Here is a 21864-nt window from a genome sequence, read left to right as displayed (position 1 = left end):
ACTTTTAAGCAGTCTTTTTGTTATCAACATTTCCTAGCTAGAGGTTGTTGAACAGAGATGATTCAAAGACAACACTACATGACAGGATACTTCCATGTACTTGAGTCTTCTCTGAGCAAGAAGATTAAAGAACTCATATAATGTAGAGCTCAGGAGGACCTAGGAGACTGTCCATATCACCCTCCTTGTGTTATCAGAGACCAGGACAGAGGCACAGACAAGCCAGAATCTTATCACACCACATGCTAGTTCTAGCTAACACTTAATAGATTGCCTTTTCCACTCTGCCAATCTACCCAGTTGTTAACATAGCACAGAATAAGGATTAGAGAAGGTTCCCAAAGTCACGTGGTTGTTTAGACCTCCAGGTAAATATTTTAAACAGGAAGAACCAAACAGTGACTAAACTTGAGATTTTCTAAAGGCATCAAGTAAGCAAACACAGTGAAAAACTCAACAAACTTGAATTTTATTTCCTCTCATCTAATCCTTATTTCTTTTCCAGGAGATATTAATAAGAATAGAGAATTAGAAGAGTTTGAAGGAGGAAGGGATAAGCAAAGATCTTGATGACTCAAAAAACAGGTAATTCATAGATTATCAATTCCAGTATTGTCTATTAAAGTTAGTAACCATGGGTCTCTTGGCCACTCTACAGCACCAAACAAATTTTTTGGTGAATTGAATTAAGCAAATATGGAGAATAAAATAAAATCAGACTAAGATATCTAGTGTATTTATTTCAAGAGGCCCTTTGTCAGGTGGAGAAAGATTCATTTCTGTGAGTCTTTCCTCCTTGCTTTATTGGTTAGGAAGCCCAGAGTTAAATTTTTTTTTTTTTTTTTTTTTGCAGTACTTGGGCCTCTCACTGTTGTGGCCTCTCCCGTTGCGGAGCACAGGCTCCGGACGCGCAGGCTCAGCGGCCATGGCTCACGGGCCCAGCCGCTCCGCGGCATGTGGGATCTTCCCGGACCGGGGCACGAACCCGTGTCCCCTGCATCGGCAGGCGGACTCTCAACCACTGCGCCACCAGGGAAGCCCCCAGAGTTAAATTTTTAACCTCTCTGTAGCAACGATATCATTCCTATTGCATATATTTTGTCTACTAATCCTAATTCTACCACCAATTTATTTTTATCTTATTTGTAAGTTGCTTCACATCCTTTTTGGAATGAGCTATAGTATAAATCAATCATATAATCCATAAATTACATATTTTTTCTAATTTCTCAAAAAAAACGATAAAGTGTTTATAGGCATAAGCTGGAAAAAAACATCCAGGGTAAAACGTATTCTATATAGTAGTAAAAATGCCGTTTAGGAAACTTAACCAAGAAACAGCACTCTCCTTTATTTCCTATATGTAAATAACCCTATTAGAACTTGATGTAAGTTGCATGATAATATGCAGAAATAAACAGGACCATCCTCAAGGAAGCAGAACTTGGAAAATCAATTATGCTCCCTTCTCCAAGCACAAAATTGATTTCCAGGTGATAGTTACTTAAAATGAACACCAAGCACAGCCTTTGGGCCAGGGGAGTATGTTGGAAAATGTCACAGAACGTTTAGTTTGAGGTGGGGCTGAGGCAGATCTCTGTGTGTGTATGTGTGTGTGTGGTCAAGTCACCTTCTCATGGGTGTAACAAAATCTTTCTAGTCCAGCAATTGGACTCCGTCAATGCAAGGAACAAAATCCTTTGGACTGCAGATGTCATATATACTTGAGACCACTCTGGTTGACAGTATTCAAATAAAGGTCCCTTAGTTTGTTGTTTTTTTAAATGGTAGTAAAATACACATAACATAAATTGACCATCGTAACCATTTTTCACTGTACACTTCAATGGTGTTAAGTACATTCACATTGATGTGCAACCATCAATCACTACCATCCACTTCCAGAACACTTGACATCTTGCAAAACTGAAACTTTACACCCATTAAAGTACAACTTCCCATTCCCCTCTCCCTGCAGCCACTGGAAACCACTGTTCTACTTTCTGTCTTTAGGAATTTGACTACTTGAGATACCTCATGTAAAGGCTATTGTAAATAATGCTATTATGAACATAAGTATATAAAAATTTCTTAGAGGCCTTGCTTTCAATTAGTTGGGGGATATCCAGAAATGGAATGGCTGAATCATATGGTAAGTTTATTTTAAATTTTTTGTGGAGCTGCCATACCATTCTTCATAGCAGCTGCACCATTTTGTATTCCTGCAAACAGTGCCCAAGTATTCCAATTTCTCTACATCCTCATCAACCCTGATTATTTTCTGTTTTTGTGAGGTAGCCATCTTAACGTGTGTGAAATGGCATCTCATGGTTGTTCTCTTTGTTTCTGAAACAGGATTTTCAGAAAATTGCTCTTCGTTTCAGCCATCACATTTAAGAGGACAAAAGAGTATTCAATAAGAGATGAGTAGATTTACAAGGTATTCATAAGAGACAACAATCCTCACCAACCTTAACTCTGTTAATAATACGAAAACAAGACCTATTCTTTCCTAAGCCTCAAATGCCTTGCCTAAGGTCTCAAGCCACTAAGACTGAAAACTATGTAATGGTGTAAATCACCAGGCGTGACTGGTAGTGATTAGTCATGACTGCTGAATTTCTTCTGGAACAAAAATAGGTGGCAGTAAATAAGATAGTTAATGGTCCTGTCTATTTAAAGACAAGGAAGAAGTTCCAATACATCCTTTTTGCTCTTTTTGCCCCCTAAGCATTTTGCATTTGATAAAACCCAAAACACATTTAGCCCTGAGCAATAACCGTCCCCCTCTTTTTTTAAACACATGTGTGTCTCAAGAGAATGAATCCATATGTTTCTGATTCATTTACAATTAATTCATCAAAATGTTGTTTTGATGTCCAAGAAGCTTTATTGAGGCTCTCTCATGAGTCTTTTTTCTTAGAAACAGGAAATCATGCCTTGCCAAGAGCCAAACTCAAAACACACCAAAGGATTTTGAGCTGAGTTTGAAACATTGAGACTTCAACATCTAAGTGACTGCCAAACTTGGACAAAAAGTCCATCTCTTCATCTAGACATGCAAGCCAAACTCAGATTTAATATCAGATTAATCTCTGGCTCTTGAGATGCCCAGCATGACTTGAACCTTTTTGTACAAGCACTACAAGATTCCAGGTGAGCCGCAAAGCAGTATGAACATGAAAAGGAAGACCAACAGAAGTTTTTAAAGTGTACACTAGCAAGACACAGTGACTTTATGAAAATGCTTACAGACAGCACATCCATTGATAAACCTCTGAACAATCTCCTTTCTTTCCTTTTTGTAAGCCATCTCAAACAGAATGGCTCAATACCAGGGGATATTAAGTAGCGTAGAGTCCAGGCCGTTCTTTAATTCACATGCTCCCCCCATGTACCAAACTTTCCTCTTCAGAGGTCAAGGCCACTTCCTTTTCAAGGCTCCAGGCATTAACATTTCAACCATCTCTAGGATTCTGTTCCTCTTCTACCTAAACTCATACAGGTTTAAATCTCACATCAATCTTCCTCTAATGCTTCAGTCTAGCCAAACAGATCAGCTTTCTCCAAATCTCATCTTATGCTTTCAGATCAAGTCTTTGCTCCCATCTAATGCTTCAGTCTAGCCAAACAGATCAGCTTTCTCCAAATCTCATCTTATGCTTTCAGATCAAGTCTTTGCTCCCATCATCCCAAGTTTCCTGCCTCTCTGAATCTCACCATACTTCCTGCTTGAATCTTGCCTCCTCGTTAAGGCCATACTTGTCAACCTCAGGCTGATGTCATCTTGTCTCCTTCAGAATGCCTATAACACTTATTTTTAGGATATATGGTTATTACCATGTTCACCTCTATAACACCCCTTTTACTGTCATCAAATATGCAATTTAAAGATGAAATTTTCAAATATTGTGTTGCTTCCACATCTAGCAGCTACCTAGCTGCACTAGGGAGCAACTTGAGATAAAACTGATGGCACTTAGAGAATCCTATATGTGATAAGAAATATAGAAAGATATTTTAATGTATGTGTGACTCTAGTTTTGTAATTATGAAAGCGATAAGATGATGATGATATAACAATTTCTAGGGGAACAAAACTTAAGAAGGGATCAGCTCAAGGTCTAATTCTGCTAGAATCAGATATATCAGGTTTATTCCTGAGTTGCCTTAAAGTCAATTGTAATTATCAGAGAGAAAAGAAAACAAAAAGTAAAATACTCTTTTCACTTTAATTCAGATCAATGAAGAATGACTGGTTAATGATATGAGAGTGTGTTATCAGGGTTCTCCAGGGAAACACAGAACCAATAGAGATTTATTAGAGGAATTAACTCATGTGATTATGGAGGCTGAGAAGTCCCACCATCTGTCATCTGCAAGCTGGAGAACCAGGAAAACCAATGAGGTAATTGTAATCACAAGCCCACCCCTTGTCAACTTGGCATTCATATGCATCTCCTTAAACCAAATTTAATCTCCAAATAAAAATATTAACAAGGTCCTAATCCAACTTAACATGATACAACTATCCTGCTTACAACCAAAAATTCACCAATTCCTTCCCCAGAAGAGGAGGCAAAGTCCTTAAATAACGTTTATTCTTCTGATATCCTGTAATTTAAATACTAGATGTGAAATTAGCAATCCTTAAACACTGATGTAAAGTGTTTAACATCTGATACTATGTGATAAGGGAATAAGAGAGGAAAGAAAACAAAGCAATTTGCTTAATATATGTATATATACATACAACATATTCATAACAAAATAAAGTGAAAACACTCATGACAATTACACTACTCATTTGTGTAGGTGGTCATATGGTCATGACCGGCACTTATAACTACCGTTTTTTACTACCATTCTGTATTCCCTTTGTCTTCAGAAGCATCTTAGCTGTTCATGGTTCTTTAGCTGCTGGAGTGAACAAAATCTTCACTCTTGAAGGGTCTGGGACACTATTCTTTCTGCCTGGATTGAGTTGTAGTTTTCCACTGGCCTTAATCATGGGCACGGTAACACTGCGAAACACTCTAAAGGATCTCCTATGACCCACACATAATCCCAGCCAGCACCATAACTCCTTGTTTTGTTTGTTGATTCGGAGGAATGAAAAACCCAAAGTGGCCTGGTGGCTGACTTGACTTCCAGTTCAATGAAATCATTGTTGTATCTCCTGGTGAGAGCAACCCTCCCTCGGGAAATAAGACCTGTGGGCCAGTAGAGAGTAAAGTCATGGAAACAGGAAGTAAACTTTTTGCTAGTGGGTAACTAGAGGTACTACTGAGTGATGTCACTCTTATTTCTACCCCTTGATCCTCAGACCCATGAATCCTTGTCATGGGAGAAACATACTGGATACTGACTCAGAATATTTATAGCCTTCTGGAGGTCCCAGCCCTGCAAATTACTGTCACCTAGCTGCCAATGTAACTGAGTCTTCAAAGGGCTGTTCCATCATTCTATCAGGCCAACTGCTTCAGGATAGTGGGAAACATAGTAAGATCAGCCAATTCCATCACCATGGGCCCACTGCCACACTTATTTTGCCATGAAGTACGTTTCTTAATCAGAAGCAATACTGTGTGGAATACTAGGACAATGGATAAGACATCCTTAAGTCCACAGATGGTAGTTTTGGCAGAAGCACTGTGTACAGGGAAGGCAAATCCATATCCGGAGTGTCTATTATAACAAAAACAAAACTCCGTCCCTTCTAGGTTGGAAGTGGTCCAACGTAATCAACTTGCCACCAGAGAGCTAGCTGGCTGATCACCCAGGGAATGGTGCTGTATCAGGGGGGCTCGGTGCCGGTCTCTGCTGTTGGAAGGTTGGGCACATAGCCGTGGCCATCACCAGGTCAGCATTGGTCAGTGGAAGTCAATGATTCTGAGTCCATGCATAACCTGCGTCCCTCCCACCCTGGCCAATATGTTCATGAGCCCATTGGGCAATGACAGGAATCTACAGAAGGGTAGACTCTTGATTATTAAAATCATCCTCTGCTAAGGTCACCCTTTGGTGGAACACAAATATCTTCATGTATTTTGCCAATTCAGAGAGTTCTATCCATATACCGCTTACCAAATTTCTTTGTCACCAATTTTCCAATCTTGTTCCATGACCTATTATTTTTTACCAAGGTACACCATACATTGGGGAAAGGGAAATAATCAGACATAGAAGACTTATTGGTAAGGCATTTGTTTGTCAGAGGGTGGGAAATAAATTGGATTAAAATTCAGGGGCCTTTTACTTCAGTAGAATTTCTAAGGGTACAGTGGTGTAGGGCATGTTGGGATATCCCCCTTCTAAGGTGAAGGATGAGGTGTTGCATTTGGTCCATCCTATAATCAAGAAAGAAGCACAACACCCGGTGGCTCTCTTTGGATTTTAGAGGCAATATCTTCCTAATTTGGCTGTCTTATCCCAGCCTGTTAATCGAGTGACCAGAAAAGCTGCTAGTTTTGAGTAGAGCCCAGAATAAGGGAAAGCTTTACAGTAGGTCCAAGCTGCTGTGTGAGCTGCTTCACCAGTTGGGTCGTATGATCCAGCAGATTCAATGACGTTGAAGTGTCAGTGATACATAGGGATGCTATTTCGAACTGCAGCACAGGCCTTTCAGAGTTTGGAGAAAGGCCTTGACATCATCTGCAGATAATTACCCTTCTTTTGAGAAACAGCTTTTGGCCTGCTACTGGTCCTTACTATAGACTGAATGCTTGAGCATAGTCCACCAAATTACCATGGACCTGAGCTGTCCTTCATGAACTTGGTGCCATCAGACCCACTGAACCATAAAGTTGAGTGTGCAACTAAGTGTCCATCAATAGATGAATGGATGAAGAAGCTGTGGTATATGTATACAGTGGAATATTACTCTACTCGGCCATAAAAAAAATGAAATCTTGCCATTTGCAACAATATGGATGGACCTAAAAGGGTATCATACTAAGTGAAATAAAAGTCAGAGAGAGAAAGACAAATATTGTTTGATTTTACTTACATGTGCAATCTAAAAAAGAAAAAAAATGAACAAACACAACAAAACAGAAACAGAGTCATAGATACAGAAGACAAACAGGTGGTTGCCAGAGGGAAGAGGGTTGGGGGGAGGAGAGAAATTGGTGAGGGAGATCGAGAGGCACCAACTTCCAGTTGTAAAATAAATGAGTCACATGTATGAAATGTACAGTGTCGGGAATATAGTCAATAACTGCGTATTATCTTCGTATGGTGACAGATGGTAACTAGACTTACCGTGGTGATCATTTTGAAATGTACAGAAATACTGAGTCATTTTGTTGTGTAACAGGAACTAACATAGAGTTGGAGTTCAATCATACTTCAAAAACAAACAAACTCATAGTAAAAGAGATCAGATTTGTGGTTACCAGAGGTGGGGGTTGGTGGAAGAGAAACTGGATGAAGACAGTCAAAAGGTACAAACTTCTAGCTATAAGATAAATAAGTAGTAGGAATGTAATGCACAACATGATAAATATAATTGTTGCTGCTGTATGTTTTATGTGAAAATTGTTAAGAAAGTAAATCCTAAGAGTTCTCATCACAAGGAAATTTTCCTACTCCCTTGATATTTTTATCTAGGTGAGACAGTGGATGTTCACTATTGTGGTAATCATTTCACAATGTATGTAAGTCAAATCATTACACTGTACACCTTAAACTTATACAGTGATGCATTTCAATTATATCTCAATAAAACTGGAAGAAAATTTAAATTTTAAAAATAAATTAAATGCAAAAAAACCTCCTTGCATGGGCTTCCCTGGTGGCGCAGTGGTTGAGAATCTGCCTGCTAATGCAGGGGACACGGGTCCGAGCCCTGGTCTGGGAGGATCCCACATGCCGCGGAACAACTGGGTCCGTGAGCCACAACTACTGAGCCTGCGCGTCTGGAGCCTGTGCTCTGCAACAAGAGAAGCCGCGATAATGAGAGGCCCGTGCACCGCAATGAGGAGTGGCCCCCGTGTGCCACAACTAGAGAAAGCTCTGCACAGAAACGAAGACCCAACACAGCAAAAATAAATAAATTAATTAATAAACTCCTACCCCCAACATCTAAATAAATAAATAAGCTGAATGTTTAAGTCAATACTTGAACCTAGCTCTCTAAAAAAAAAAAAAAAAAAAAAAAAAACCTCCTTGCAGTAATGTAATAAAGAGCATCCATGTGGAACAAGCAAATAAATAAATAAATGAAAACAGTGAAGCAATGTGGAGACATTAATGGTAAACTGAGACTTTCAAAAGGATACAGGAGGAAGATGAAAAGTATGCTGGAGATATTTTTCTGTCTACCTTAATCTGGAGAAGTAGTACAGATCCACCTGCCACTGGAAAGGCAAAAGGGGAGTGAGGCTATTTTTTAAGGTTTCGCTTATGCTAGAAAGATCCAAGAAGACGATAAACACTGCCCTTGAAAATCTCAAAACCACAGAAACCATCCCCCTGACATCAGATGAAAGAGATCAAGTCAGGGAGAGCTCTTGATATCAATATGCTGCCAGTCAAAAGAATAAAATTTCTCCTAAGGCCAAGTCATGCTAGGTTATGCTCAGCTCCATAAAACAATAGGTTCAGTTTGGGTGGAGGGCGGACAAGATACCTGAAAAAGTTTCTGATAACAATGGCTTGAGAGAACTGGACATAATCCGTTTCCAATTCTTAATTGTCAGTAGAATTATTGATTTATGGTTCTAAAAGATAGGTATTTGGCATTTAGGTGCAATATACAGAGAATTTGACTGATCAGTCTTAGGATTCCAAATTTACAATGTACAATTGAATTATTGATATTCAAAAGTTTCAAAATCTTATAAACTTAATACACAATTACAAATAAAGAGATTTTTAGAGAAAATTAATTTATTAGATTATAAAATCTACTTAAGAATTTGGGAAGGTTTATCAATCAAAGTACTTAAGATATATTAAAATGATAAATGCATTTTGAAATATTTTTAAAACTTTAATTAACTAAGTTTATATGTGTTACCAAATATTAATCAAATGCTTCTTAAAAAATGATTACTAAAATTTGTTACACTTATAAATAGCAAAATAAGAGATGATGTCAGTTAGGAAGTGGAATAGGAAATCCCAGATCCTCCTTTTCCCATGGAGGCACCAACTGAACAACAATATATGGACCAGTTCCCTTTGTGAGGAATTGAAAAAAACAAAACAAAACAGAAAAATGGTTAGGAGGCATTTCTACATCAAGTGAGCATGAAACCAGTTTCATCAAAGCTGGTAGGAAAATTCATGGCATTCACTCATCACAGTCCCTCCCACCAGCATAGTGCAGTGGAGTTAGGAGGAAACTCTCAGCTCCAGGTTAGTCCCTGAGGAGGGAAAAAGAACACTGGACTGTACATCCAATATTCAGACATTTTGAGGGGCTGCCTGTAGGACTGGCTTCTGTCTTGCTTGAATCTCAGTGCTGGAAGGCAAGTGTTCCAGGTTGGGAACCACTGAGGACAAAGGTGACACTCTGGGCTAGCATGCACTTACTTACCGTAATCTCTCCTCCTGGCTCAACCTGGAATAAGCAGGAGAAAACCCCTAACTTCCAGCTTCTCCTTGAGGTGGGAAAGAGTTGGAACATGTGTACAATATTCTAGATTTTCAGGGGGCTACCTGAGGGACCAAGTTCTGTTTCACAAATTTGGAGCATGGATGATACCTGGCATACTCTAGAAGCCTGGGGGCTCGCTGAGGGTAAAAAAGAGAGCTGGAGGCTTGCAGCAGCTCTGGAGCACCTGTAGTACCACAGACAGACATGAGAGGGAGGAAGAGATTACAGATTCCTGGAAGAAGACACCAGCAAATTTCTCAAATTGAGAATTTACCCACAAATCTAGAGAAGATACATCCGCGGGAAAAGTTTGAGAGGTCCACATAATCTCTAGCCAACCTGATCGGTGAAGTTCTTGTGAGGCCAGTTCATACAGATTTTGAAAAGTGGTGGTTTTTTTCAAATATGCAGATCCTAACATAAAGTTATAAGACACATGAAGACAGAGGAAAACATGGGCCATTCAAAGGAGAAAAATAAAAGTCCAAAACCTAACTCTAAACAAATGGAGGTATATGAATTATCTGACAAATAATTCAAAATAACCTTTATAAAGATGCTCAAAAAGCTCAGGAAAACAATGCATGAACAAAATGAGCATATAAACTAAGAGATTACAAAATATTAAAAAGAACCAAAGAGAAATTTGGAGCTAAAGAATATAATAACGAATTTGAAAGACTTACTGGGGGTGGGGGAGGGGTTTTCAACATCAGACTTGATCAAACAGAAGAAAGAATCAGTGGACTTGAAGCCAGATCATTGGAAATTATCCAGTCAGAGAAGTAAAAAGAAAAAAGGATGAAAAATGATATAGAAAGCCTAGGAGACTTATGGGGCACCATCAAAAAGAAGAATACATGCATTATGGGAGTTCCAAGAGAAGAAGAGAGAAAAAATGCAGAAAGTTTATTTAAAGAAATAGTGGCCAAAAATATCTCAAAGCTGGCAAAGAAAAAGTACATTTGGTTTCAAGAATGCCAGTGGATTCCAATAAGGATGAACCAAGAGTGAACATCCGGACACATTATAATCAAATTGTCAAAAGTCAAAGACAAAAAGAGAATTTTGAAAGCAGCAAGAGAAACGCAACTCATCACATACAGGGGTGTCTCCATAAAATTATCAGCAGATTTCTCAACAGAAACCTTGTAGGTAGAAAGGGAATAGGATGATAAATTCAAAGTACTAAAAGAAAAATCTGCCATCCAAAAATGCAAATTCTGGCAAAACTGTTCTTTAAAATGAAAGAGAGGGCTTCCCTGGTGGCGCAGTGGTTGAGAGTCCGCCTGCCGATGCAGGGGAGATGGGTTCGTGCCCCGGTCTGGGAAGATCCCACATGCCGCGGAGCGGCTGGGCCCGTGAGCCATGGCCGCTGGGCCTGTGTGTCCGGAGCCTGTGCTCCGCAACGGGAGAGGCCACAACAGTGAGAAGCCCACATACCGCAAAAAAAAAAAAAAAAAAAAAAAAAAAAAAATAAAATGAAAGAGAAATAAGGATTTCTACAGATAAGCCAAAGCTGAGAAAGTATCTCACTTCTAACCTGCCTTAAAAAATATGTTAAAGTGAGTCCTTCCAGGTGAAATGAAAGGATACTAAATAGTAACAAAAGCGTATGGAAGTATAAAGCTTCCTGGTAAAGGTAAATATATAAACAAATACAGAATACAGTATTACAACAATGGTGGTGGATAAATAACTTTCAATTCTGGTGTAGAAGTTAAAAGGAAAAAGTATAAAAAATAACTGTAAAAAACATGTTAATAGATACACAGTATAAAAGATATAAATTGTGACATCAATAATATAAAGTGTGGTGAGAGAGGGAAGAAGTAAAATAGTACTTTTTATAAGTAATTGAAGCTATGATCAGTTGAAACTAAACTGTCATGAATAAGATGTTTCATGTAAGCACAATGGTAACCACAAAGAAAATACCCATAGAAGACAAAAAGAAAAAGAAAAAGATATTAAAGAATATCACTTAAAAATCAACAAAACGCAAAGAAAACAGCAAGAGAGGGAAAGAGAGATAAAAATGTTACAAACCAAACATAAAACAATTAACAAAATGGCAATTATATGAAAAATTATATGCTAAAAATTGGATAATATAGAAGAAATGGATAAATTCCTAGAAACACACAACCTACAAAAACTGAGTCATGGAGAAATAGAAAATCTGAACAGACTTATAACTAATAAATGTATTGAACCAGGATGTGAAAACCTCCCAACAAAGAAAAGTCCAGGACCAGATGTCTTCACTAGAGAATTCTACTAAACACTTAATAAAGAATTAGTACTAAAGAATTAGTACTAATCCTGAAAATTATCCAAAAGCCTGAAGAGGAGGGAATATTGATACTTCTTAACTCATTTTATGAGGCCAGCATTACGTTGATACCACAGCCAGGCAAAGACAATACAAGAAAAGAAAACTATGGCCCAACATCCCCGATGAGTACAAATACAAAAATTCTCAATAAAAACTCACAAATAGAACTCAACAGCATACTAAAATGATCTAGACCATGACCAAGTGGATATATCTAGGATGCAAGTATGATTCAACGTATGAAAAACATTAACAGATCAAAGGATTAAAATCACATGATCATCTCGATACCAAAAAAACACTTGACAAAATTTAACACACTTTCATGATAAAAATTCCAACAAACTAGGAATAGAAGGAAATTACCTCAGTACAATAAAAGCCATATCTGAAAAGCTCACAGCTAACATCATATTCAAAAGGGGAAAACTGAAAGCATTTCCTCCAAGATCAGGAACAAGGCAAGGATGCCTACTCTCACCACTTCTGTTCAACATAGTACTGGAAGTCCTAGCCAGAGCAATTAGGCAAGAAAAAAAAAAGCATCTAAATTGGAAAGAGAAGTAAAATTATCTGTTTGCAGATTACATGATATTATATAACCCCAAAGATTCCAAAAGAACTGTTAGAATTAATTTAAAAATTCCATAAAGTTGCAGGATAAAAAATCAGCATGCCAAAATCAGTTGCATTTCTATACACTAACAATATACTAGCTGAAAATAAAATTAAGAATTAAAAAACCATTTACAATAGCTCCCCAAAAATAAAACACTTAGGATAAAACTTAACTAAGGAAGTGAAAGACTTATACACTGAAAACTGCAAAACACTGATGAAAGAAATTAAAGAACACACAAACAAATGGAAAGACATACATGTTCATAGGTTGGAAGAATTAATATTGTTAAAATGCCTATATTAACCAAAGCATTTTAAAGATTCAGTGCAATTCCTATTGAAATCCCAATGGCATTTTTGAAGAAGAGAAGAAAACAATTCTAAAATTCTTATGAATCCACAAAGAACTTTGAATAGTCAAAGCTATCTTGTGAAAGAAGAACAAACCTAGAAGCATCACACTTCCTCTAACTTCAAACTATATTATGAAGCTATAATAATCAAAACAGTATAATACTGGCATAAAGACAGTCAAATAGATCAATGGAATAGAATAGAGAGCTCAGAAATAAACCCGCACATACAGAGTCAACTCACGTTCTATAAGGGTGCCAAGACTACATGAAGGGAAATGAATACTCTCTTCAACAAATAGTGCTTGGGAAACTGGATATCCACATGCAAAAGAATGAAATTGTACCCTTAATTTTACCACACACAAAAAACAACTCAATACACAAAAAACAACTCAAAATTGATTAAAGACTTACAAACAAGAACTAAAACCATAAAACTCTAATAGGAAGACATATGAGAAAATTTTTATAACACTGGTCTTGGCAAAGATTTCTTGGATATGACCCCCAAAACACAGGCAACAAGAGCAGAAATAGACAAGTGGGACTATATTAAACTAACTCCTGCACAGCAAAGGAAACCATCAAATCAGAGTGAAAAGGCAACCTACAGAATGAAATAAAACATTTGCAAACCATATCCCTGATTAGGAGTTAATAACCAAAAAATATAAGAAACCCATACAGCTCAAAAGCAAAAAAACAAATAACCTTATTTAAAAATGTGCAAAGGACTTGCACAGACATTTCTCCAGAAAAGGATATACAAATGGTCAACAGGTATATGAAAAGATGTTCAACATCACTAATCACCAGGAAAGTGCAAGTCAAAGCCATAATGAGATATCACCTCTCACCTACTGAGATGGCCGAAAGAGGAAAGGAAGGAAGGAAGCAAAGAAAGAAAGAAAGAAAGAAAGAAAGAAAGAAAGAAAGAGGGAAGGAGGGAGGAAGAAAAGAAAAGGGGAAGGGAGGGAGGGAAGAAAGGGAGGAAGGGAGAGAGAGAAAGGGAGGGAGTGAGTATAGGAGTGAAAGAGAAAAAGAAAGAGAATAAAAGAAAATAACGGGTGTTGATGAGGATGTGGAGTAATTGGAATTCCTGTGTCTTGTTGGTGAGCATGTAAAATGGTACAGTAACTGAAAAACATGGAGTTTTCTAAAAACATTAAAAATACAACTACCATATGATCCAGCAATCCCACTTCTGGGGATTTATCCAAAAGTATTAAAAATTGGATCTTGAAGAGGTATTTGTACTCTCATGTTCATTGCAGCATTATTCACAATCACCAAAAGGTGGAAACAACCTAAATGTCCATTGATGAATGAATGGATAAAGGTAATGTAGTTACATACATACTTGGAATACTAATCAGCCTTGAAAAATGCCTTGTCATATGCTACAACATGTATGAACTTTGTGGGCATTACGCTAAGTGAAATAAGGCAGTCACAGGAGGACAAATACTCCATGAGTCCACTTGTAGGAGGTAACTAAAGTAGCCATACTCATGGGAGCAGAAAGTAGAATGGTGGTGGCTAGGGGCTGGGGGAGGGGGAAATGGGGCACTGCTCGGTGAGTACAGAGTTTCAGTCATGCAAGATGAAAAAGTTTTAGAGATCTGCTGTATAACCATGCGCATACAGCTAACAGTACTGTCTGTAATATATACTTACGAACATTTTGAGAGTAGATTACATGTTATGTGTTATTTAACCACAATAAAAATAGTAATAGAAGCAGATAAAATAAATAGCAAAGTAAGATTTATGTTAAATCTAAATGTTTAAATGTCTATTAGTTGTGGGGATTTGTAACATTAATAATTCAAATTCTAGTTGAAAAAGAAGTACTCTGATCTGGCAATCATGGTCCTTGGTATTTACCCAAAGAACTTAGAAGTTAAAAACTTAGGGCTACACAGAAAATTGCACACATATGTTTATAGCAGCTTTACGCATCTCTGCCAAACTTGGAAGCAACCAAAATGCCCTTCAGTAGGTGAATGGATAAATAAATCGTGGTACATCCAGACAATGGAATATTGTTCAGCACCTAAAAAAAAAAAGAGCTAACGAGTCATGAAAAGACATGGAAGAAACTTAAATGCATATTACCAGCCCTTAAATGCCAATCTAAAAATGCTACATACAGTACGATTTCAACTATTGGACTTTCTGGAAAAGGCAAAATTCTGGAGACAATAAAAAATCAGTGGCTTCCAAGTTGGAGCAAGGGATGACTAGGCAGGGCACAGAGAATCTTTAGGGCAGAATTGCATAATCTGTTGATGTGCCTTAGAGACTGTTGCCTTTCAAAAATTCTTGCCTAAGAAAGAAAAAAAATAATATGTGTCTGTCATGTTTCAGTCTATTTATACACATATCTTGAATCCTCACAATGTTGTAAATTAGATATTATCTTCTCTTAATGAATGAAGAGGCGGTGGCTTGAAGAAGTCAACTTTAGCTACTGGCTAAAGTTACACAACAGGAAAGTGCAGGGCTGGGTTCAAGCCCTTCTGAGTCTGGTCCTCACTCCTTTGCATGCCTGCTGTCTCTAACTCTTCCTATTTAGCTGTTTGGCCTGGTCAACACCGTTATCTGTTGTCTTAGTTAACTGGGGCTTCTATAACAAAATATCATACACTGGGGGCTTAAATGACAGACATTTATTTCTCACAATTCTGGAGCCTGAGAAGTCCAAGATCAAGGTGCTGACGGATTCAGTTCTTGGTAAGGCCCTGCTTCCTGCTTGTAGACAGCTGCCTTCTCTCTGTGTCTTCACATGGCCTTTCCTCAGTGCTTGTGAACGGAGAGAGGGAACTTTCTTTCTTCCTCTTCTTGTAAGGACACTAATCCCATCATGAAAATCACACTCTCAGGACCTCATCTAAACCTGATCACTTCTCAAAGGCCTCACCTCCAAATACCATCACACCTGAGGTTAGGGCTTCAATACATGAATGGCGGGGGGTCGGGGTGGGGGCGGGACGACAAACATTCAGTCCATAGCACCTGCTCTCTCTATATCAACTTGTCAGCTCTCGGTCACTGTTCTAACCATCTCTGAGTCCCCAGCTTCTCCTTAAAGCTAGAAGGCGGAAGTGGTGCTGACCGTCAATCCCCATCGAAACTTGTCAGTGACGTTCTGCCCCTTTGACTGCACCAAGTGTAATAATGATGATTGTATACATCTTTTGTAAAATTTATATGAGCTCGTACATTTCATTAATACATACATATTCAATAGGTCCTTAGACTGTTAAAGCCAGAGGTGAGCTTCAAAAACAGGTAAATCAACACCTCATTTTTACAGATGAGGAGACTGAGTTTCAAGGAGAAAAAAGAACTTACTTCACAGCCTAGTTTATTTAGTCCACAATATGTGTTACTAAATTAAATCATTTCATTTCTGTTTTTGTTTTTTTTAATTTTTTCTTATCTTTTCTGATGAGAAGATTAACTCCATGAGAACAGGGACTTTTGTCACTGTTATACCCTCAGAGTTTAGATAAAATATATATTTTTAATATTTTTAATATACTCTCAATTTAAACAACAAGATTTCTGGAGATAAGAGACACTATATTAAATATAGATATATACTTAAGTCCAGCAAAAACAAACATTCATTTATACAAATGAACATAACTACTGTTTTTCCATGTCCAAAAGCTTATTTGTAAACCTTCTTCATATTCAGAGATTAACGTCTTTTGAAACTTTCTGCCTTTCAGTGGCATGTGAATCATTAGACCTATAACTATGATCTCAATTACTCTTTTATTTATTTATTTTTTTGGTGAGTCTTCAGTCAGACGATACATATAAAAACATGTATCCCAAAGTAACTTGGAACCAAGTTACATGATCTTAATTACTCTTGATCAACAATGTAATTTCATGACATAAAAAGAATCCTGGAATTTTCCTTCTTGTATTTCCTATTTGGTTAAATTCATCTTTTGTATCTCCCAAAATTCACACATAAACACCTGAGAGAAAGATTGTTGATATTTTGAATCTCATATTATTATCCTGAAGTTTTGTTTGTCTGCATTTTTTGCATATCCCATGGGTCTAATTTAAGAGACTTGACAGTTTCTACATGACTTTTCTGTATAGCCAGTAACTTGTTCTACGGTACTGCCACATAGATCTATCTTTTCATTAAATAGTACTTGAATAGGCAGAAAGAATTGGGCTGTAACTCCTAATTCAAACTTTATCCCCAGCAGACCATGTTGAAGAGTATCTGTGAGCATAAGTTCATATAGCAATGATGCGTCTTGAAAAATTGCTTTGTGCTGTGCTTTACATACCGTAATGCCTCAGATAGAATTTTATTAAAGATTTTATTAATACTAATCAAGACACCTAAGGGGTAAGCTTGTTGCTAATGTCCTAATGAATCTTAATGCCAATCAATGACAAGATGGAGAAAAATCATATACCTCCAACAAATATACTTATCCTAATACTTTTACTCTGGAAAACTATACTGAAATAATGGCATATCTCAGATTCTTGTGAGCATCCGGAACCTCCCCTCTCCCCAAATAAGATGTAGAACCAAATAAAGGTTTAAAAAGGGAGAGAAGAGGAAAAGGAAGGAAGTTGGGAAGTCAAGTTTCAGCAACAAAATGTGTTTCTTATACTTCCATGTTTATTTTATTGAAATTTACCATTTCCCATAATTGATTACTTTTAAGGTTTCTGGTGTTCGTACCATGTCCACGTCATAAGGCCGACTGAAAGGCAATACATTTCAGTATGATCTGAATAAAGGATATAAGAAGAGTGGGAGACAGAGTGCGACATGTGGGAGGACAAAACAACAGGAAAATGTGATGGTGAATTCATGTGGCACAGGACCCATGCTGTCTCTCAAAAAGTTTGGCTTAAGTTGTTGTTTTGAGAAAGCATTCCTTGGACATATTTGTCTTCAGTTATTAATTGCTCCACACTGGCACTGTCAGGCCACCAGTAATGTCTAAAGCTTTAATTTCAGATGAGTAAGCAAGAGGAAAGTATTTCAACGTCACCCAGTTGCGAAATGGAAGGTGGTTTCCTGAAGCTTGACTACAAGCACAAGTGTGCCTTTCATGAACTGGTATCAGGCAAGATATAGCAAAAGATTCAAGATGCTGCAAAACACAGATTTTATAAGCAGAGGTTTGACTTCTTTTTTAAAAATTTTCTTTAATTGAAGTATAGTTGATTTACAATGTTTGTGTTCATTTCTGCTATACAACAAAGTGATTCAGTTATACATATATACATTCTTTTTTTCATATTCTTTCCCATTATTCTTTATCATAGTATATTGAATATAGCTCCCTGTGCTACACAGTAGGATTCTGTTGTTTATCCAGTCTATATATAGTAGCTTACATCTGCTAACCCCAACCTTCCAGTCCATCCCTCTCCCAACCCCCTCCTCCTTGGCAACCACAAATCTGTCCTCTATGTCCATGAGTCTGTTTCTGTTTCATAGATAGGTTCATTTACGTCATATTTTAGATTCCACATATGAATGTTATCATATGGTATTTGTCTTTCTCTTTCTGACTTACTTCACTTAGTATGATAATCTCTAGTTACATCCATGTTGTTGCAAATTGCATTATTTTGTTCTTTTTATGGCTAAGTAGTACTCCAATGTATATATGTATACCACATTTTCTTTATCCATTCATCTGTTGATGGATATTTTGGTTGTTTCCATGTCTTGGCTATTGTTAATAGTGCTGCTATGAACACAGGGATGCATGTATCTTTTTGAATTCTAGTTTTTTCTGGTTGACTTCTTTTAAGTGCATATTACTAAAGCTTTATTTCACTTTCTGAGAAACCCCAGGATTTAAAATGAAATGGTATACTTCCTCCTTTTACATCACTTTGGAGAAAAAAATTGTCTCTGTCCAGGTAACTAGCTAATCTGCCAAAGGATGAAAGTAAACAATACCTAACAACCAAAACAAAAATACATTGAATATTGTAAATTAATTAGAGGGAAGCTATTAGAAACTCAGAAGGTTGTAGCAGCCGGTCTGTGACAGTAAGAAGGCATATATACCAGCCTCTTTCATTTTGACATCAATTGACTAATTTGCTCCAGGTTTTCTTGAGGTTTCTTTTAGTGTATTTAAAACTGCAATAGCATTTATTTTGGTCCCAAGATAAAAAGCTTTTTATGCAATGGTGCGTATTTCTAAGGTAACAATGTTTCCATTGTCAAAACTGCCATCAAAGAGAGGTGGGGGGAATGCTACCTATCCCATTTATTTTGTTAGGCATCAGCTTTACCAAAGCACTGGTTTGGAACTTAACCTAATTTCTACCGTACAGTTGCTCGTTGAAAGAGGGAAAAATGCTTTTCAAATGATCTCATCTTTTCTGATATCATGAAGAAGGAAAATATCTGAGACACCAATGTCCTAGGACATTCTATTCTCTAACCTGGTACCCAGAACTCGTGCATGGTAGATTAAACGCAAGGGAAGAGGCAGATGTCCAAAAGATAAGTGAATCCAGATGTTTTTCCTGCTTTTTATTAATGCTGTGCTCCAGCTGTTCCATTTTTATACTGGTAAAGTCTCAATTAGTATAAAGGATGAAATAGCAGAAGGTAGAGGTGTTCTGGAACACTAAAGCGCCAAAATAATATTTTCTACAAAATTGAAGATAACACCCAAAAACTGGGGTCAGACATTTCTGCATATTGACAGTTTGCAGAAGGAAACAGTTGCTGGCCTTTATCCTCCTACTGGAAAACAAAACAACAGTCTGCACGACTCTACTGGCCAATGGGCAAATCCCCAATTGTCCTCAATTAAGACTGTCCCCAAGAAAATACCAAAAGAAACAGAGAACAAATATGTGTGGTTTTTTTTAAGCCTTTCTTTCTCACACACAAATAAAGTAGACCACAAGAATGAACAAAGTTTAAGAATAGAAAAACAAATTAAAATATACCAGCCTTCACTTTGCTGGAAGCTACGTGCAGCTCGACAATGACATGTAAGATGTTCATTCTTAGTCTAAAAAATGTTTTCCTGGGACAGCTGGAGGGCATGGCTCAGTGGTCTGAACATCTGGTTTGATGTACCTAGACTCCTTGGAGCCATGGGCTGAAGCCCTGGTATGATTTACTTAACTCTTTATCTTTTGCAGAACTAAAGAGAATTCCCAACTCTTTAGTGTGTGGTCTTGGGAAGTTTAGGGAAAGATGTACCCACCCTGGCTTTGCTTGGAGATAAAAGATTTCAAAGGATTAAACTTGACACTTTAGCCCCAAGTTACTTTCTTTCTCTTGTTTACTGCCACTGGAATGCCATATTTGTTGTTTATGTAGGGTCTTTCATTTAAGGTTTTCAAAGTACTCACTGACATAGTCTGATGGCAGAAATGAATGCCCATATTTTAAGGATGAGAAAGATGAGACATCAGAATCCCACAGTAAGTTAAAGGAAAGGAAATAATAAAATTTGGTCCCTACACTGGAATGCACAGTCATTTTATATGATAGAGTTTTCTGGGGGGGAGGAGGAAGGTCAGATCAATGTGCATCTTGGACTATAAATTAAAAATTCAGTACAAGTGAAATTGTAACCGAACCCAGGTTCAGCCACTTGCCACTCATAAGCCAATAACTCGAGAGGCAAGTGTCAGTAGAAAGGAAAGTTGCTTTAGTCAGAAAAGCCAACAATGGGGAGATGGTGGACTCATGTCCAGAGACCAACTCCAAAGATTCTGCTCAGCCATGAAAGTTTTTAAAGGGAAAAACGGGGAGAAAGAATCTTAGTGAATCATCAAGGCAGGAGGTTGGGTTCTGCATCATTCTCCATTGAATGCAGACTGGCTGACTCTTTCTTGAGATGTTTTCTCGCCTGTGTGATCTGCCTGCAGGATTGCTAAGGGAGGCTGTTGGGGGTACTTCTTTTTATGTAGGAAAAGAATCAATAGATTAGACAAGGCATGGTGTGAATTCAGATCACAATTCCTATAATTAGGTTCTTTTAAGGTTAGAGGGGAACAGAAATGGGCAAACAGGAAAGGAGCAAAAGACCTGCTTTCAAAATGCCCTGTAAAGATAATGATCAATCTGAAACAAAAGGAATGTAACAGCTTCTTTAAACCTTAGTTGTTTAATCTCAAGCTGATGGAAATAATGCCCACCTATAAGGGTCCATGCAAGGATAAAATGAAATAACATTTGAGAATGTGCTTAACACATAATGGATGACACGGAAATGCCACTCTCTCTTTCATTCTGACCCTCAAGGATGGCATTATAAAATAAGACTTAAGAACTTTCTACTCCCAGAGCAAGAGGTATGGGAGAGGATACTTTTTAAGAGTCTTGATGTCTGATCCCAACTCTCAATCCTTTCCTTGGGATTGGGATTAGCAGAGGCAAATTATTATATGTAGGATGGATAAATAACAAGGTCCTAATGCATAGCACAGGGAACTACATTCAATATCCTGTGACATACCATAATGGAAAAGAAAATGAAAAAGAATATATATATATATATATATATATATATATATATATATATATATATATATATATATATAAAACTGAGTCACTTTGCTGTACAGAAGAAATTAACACAACATTGTAAATCAACTACACTTCAATAAAATTAAAAAGAAAACAAAGGTAAATTCCAAAAATTTTCAGTTGTGACTATAATTTTCAGTCAAAATAATAACATTTGTTCTATATAACTGCATTTGTAAGACAACATATAAGAATTCCATAGTAGATATGAAAGAAAAAGAAACTAAAAGGGACCAAGGAAATAAATAAATAAATAAATAAAAAGCCTTGATGTTTGAACCAAATAATCTGGAAACAGCAAGCCAGCAGAACTTGTGTTGTTCTCTTTAACATGGCATACCCTCTACTTGCTTACCCATTCTGTTACACA

Source organism: Hyperoodon ampullatus, assembly GCF_949752795.1.
Source record: "Hyperoodon ampullatus genome assembly, chromosome: 6".
NCBI lineage: Eukaryota > Metazoa > Chordata > Mammalia > Artiodactyla > Ziphiidae > Hyperoodon > Hyperoodon ampullatus.
The sequence above is the reverse complement of the archived record's forward strand: the minus strand, read 5'-3'. Positions refer to the sequence as shown.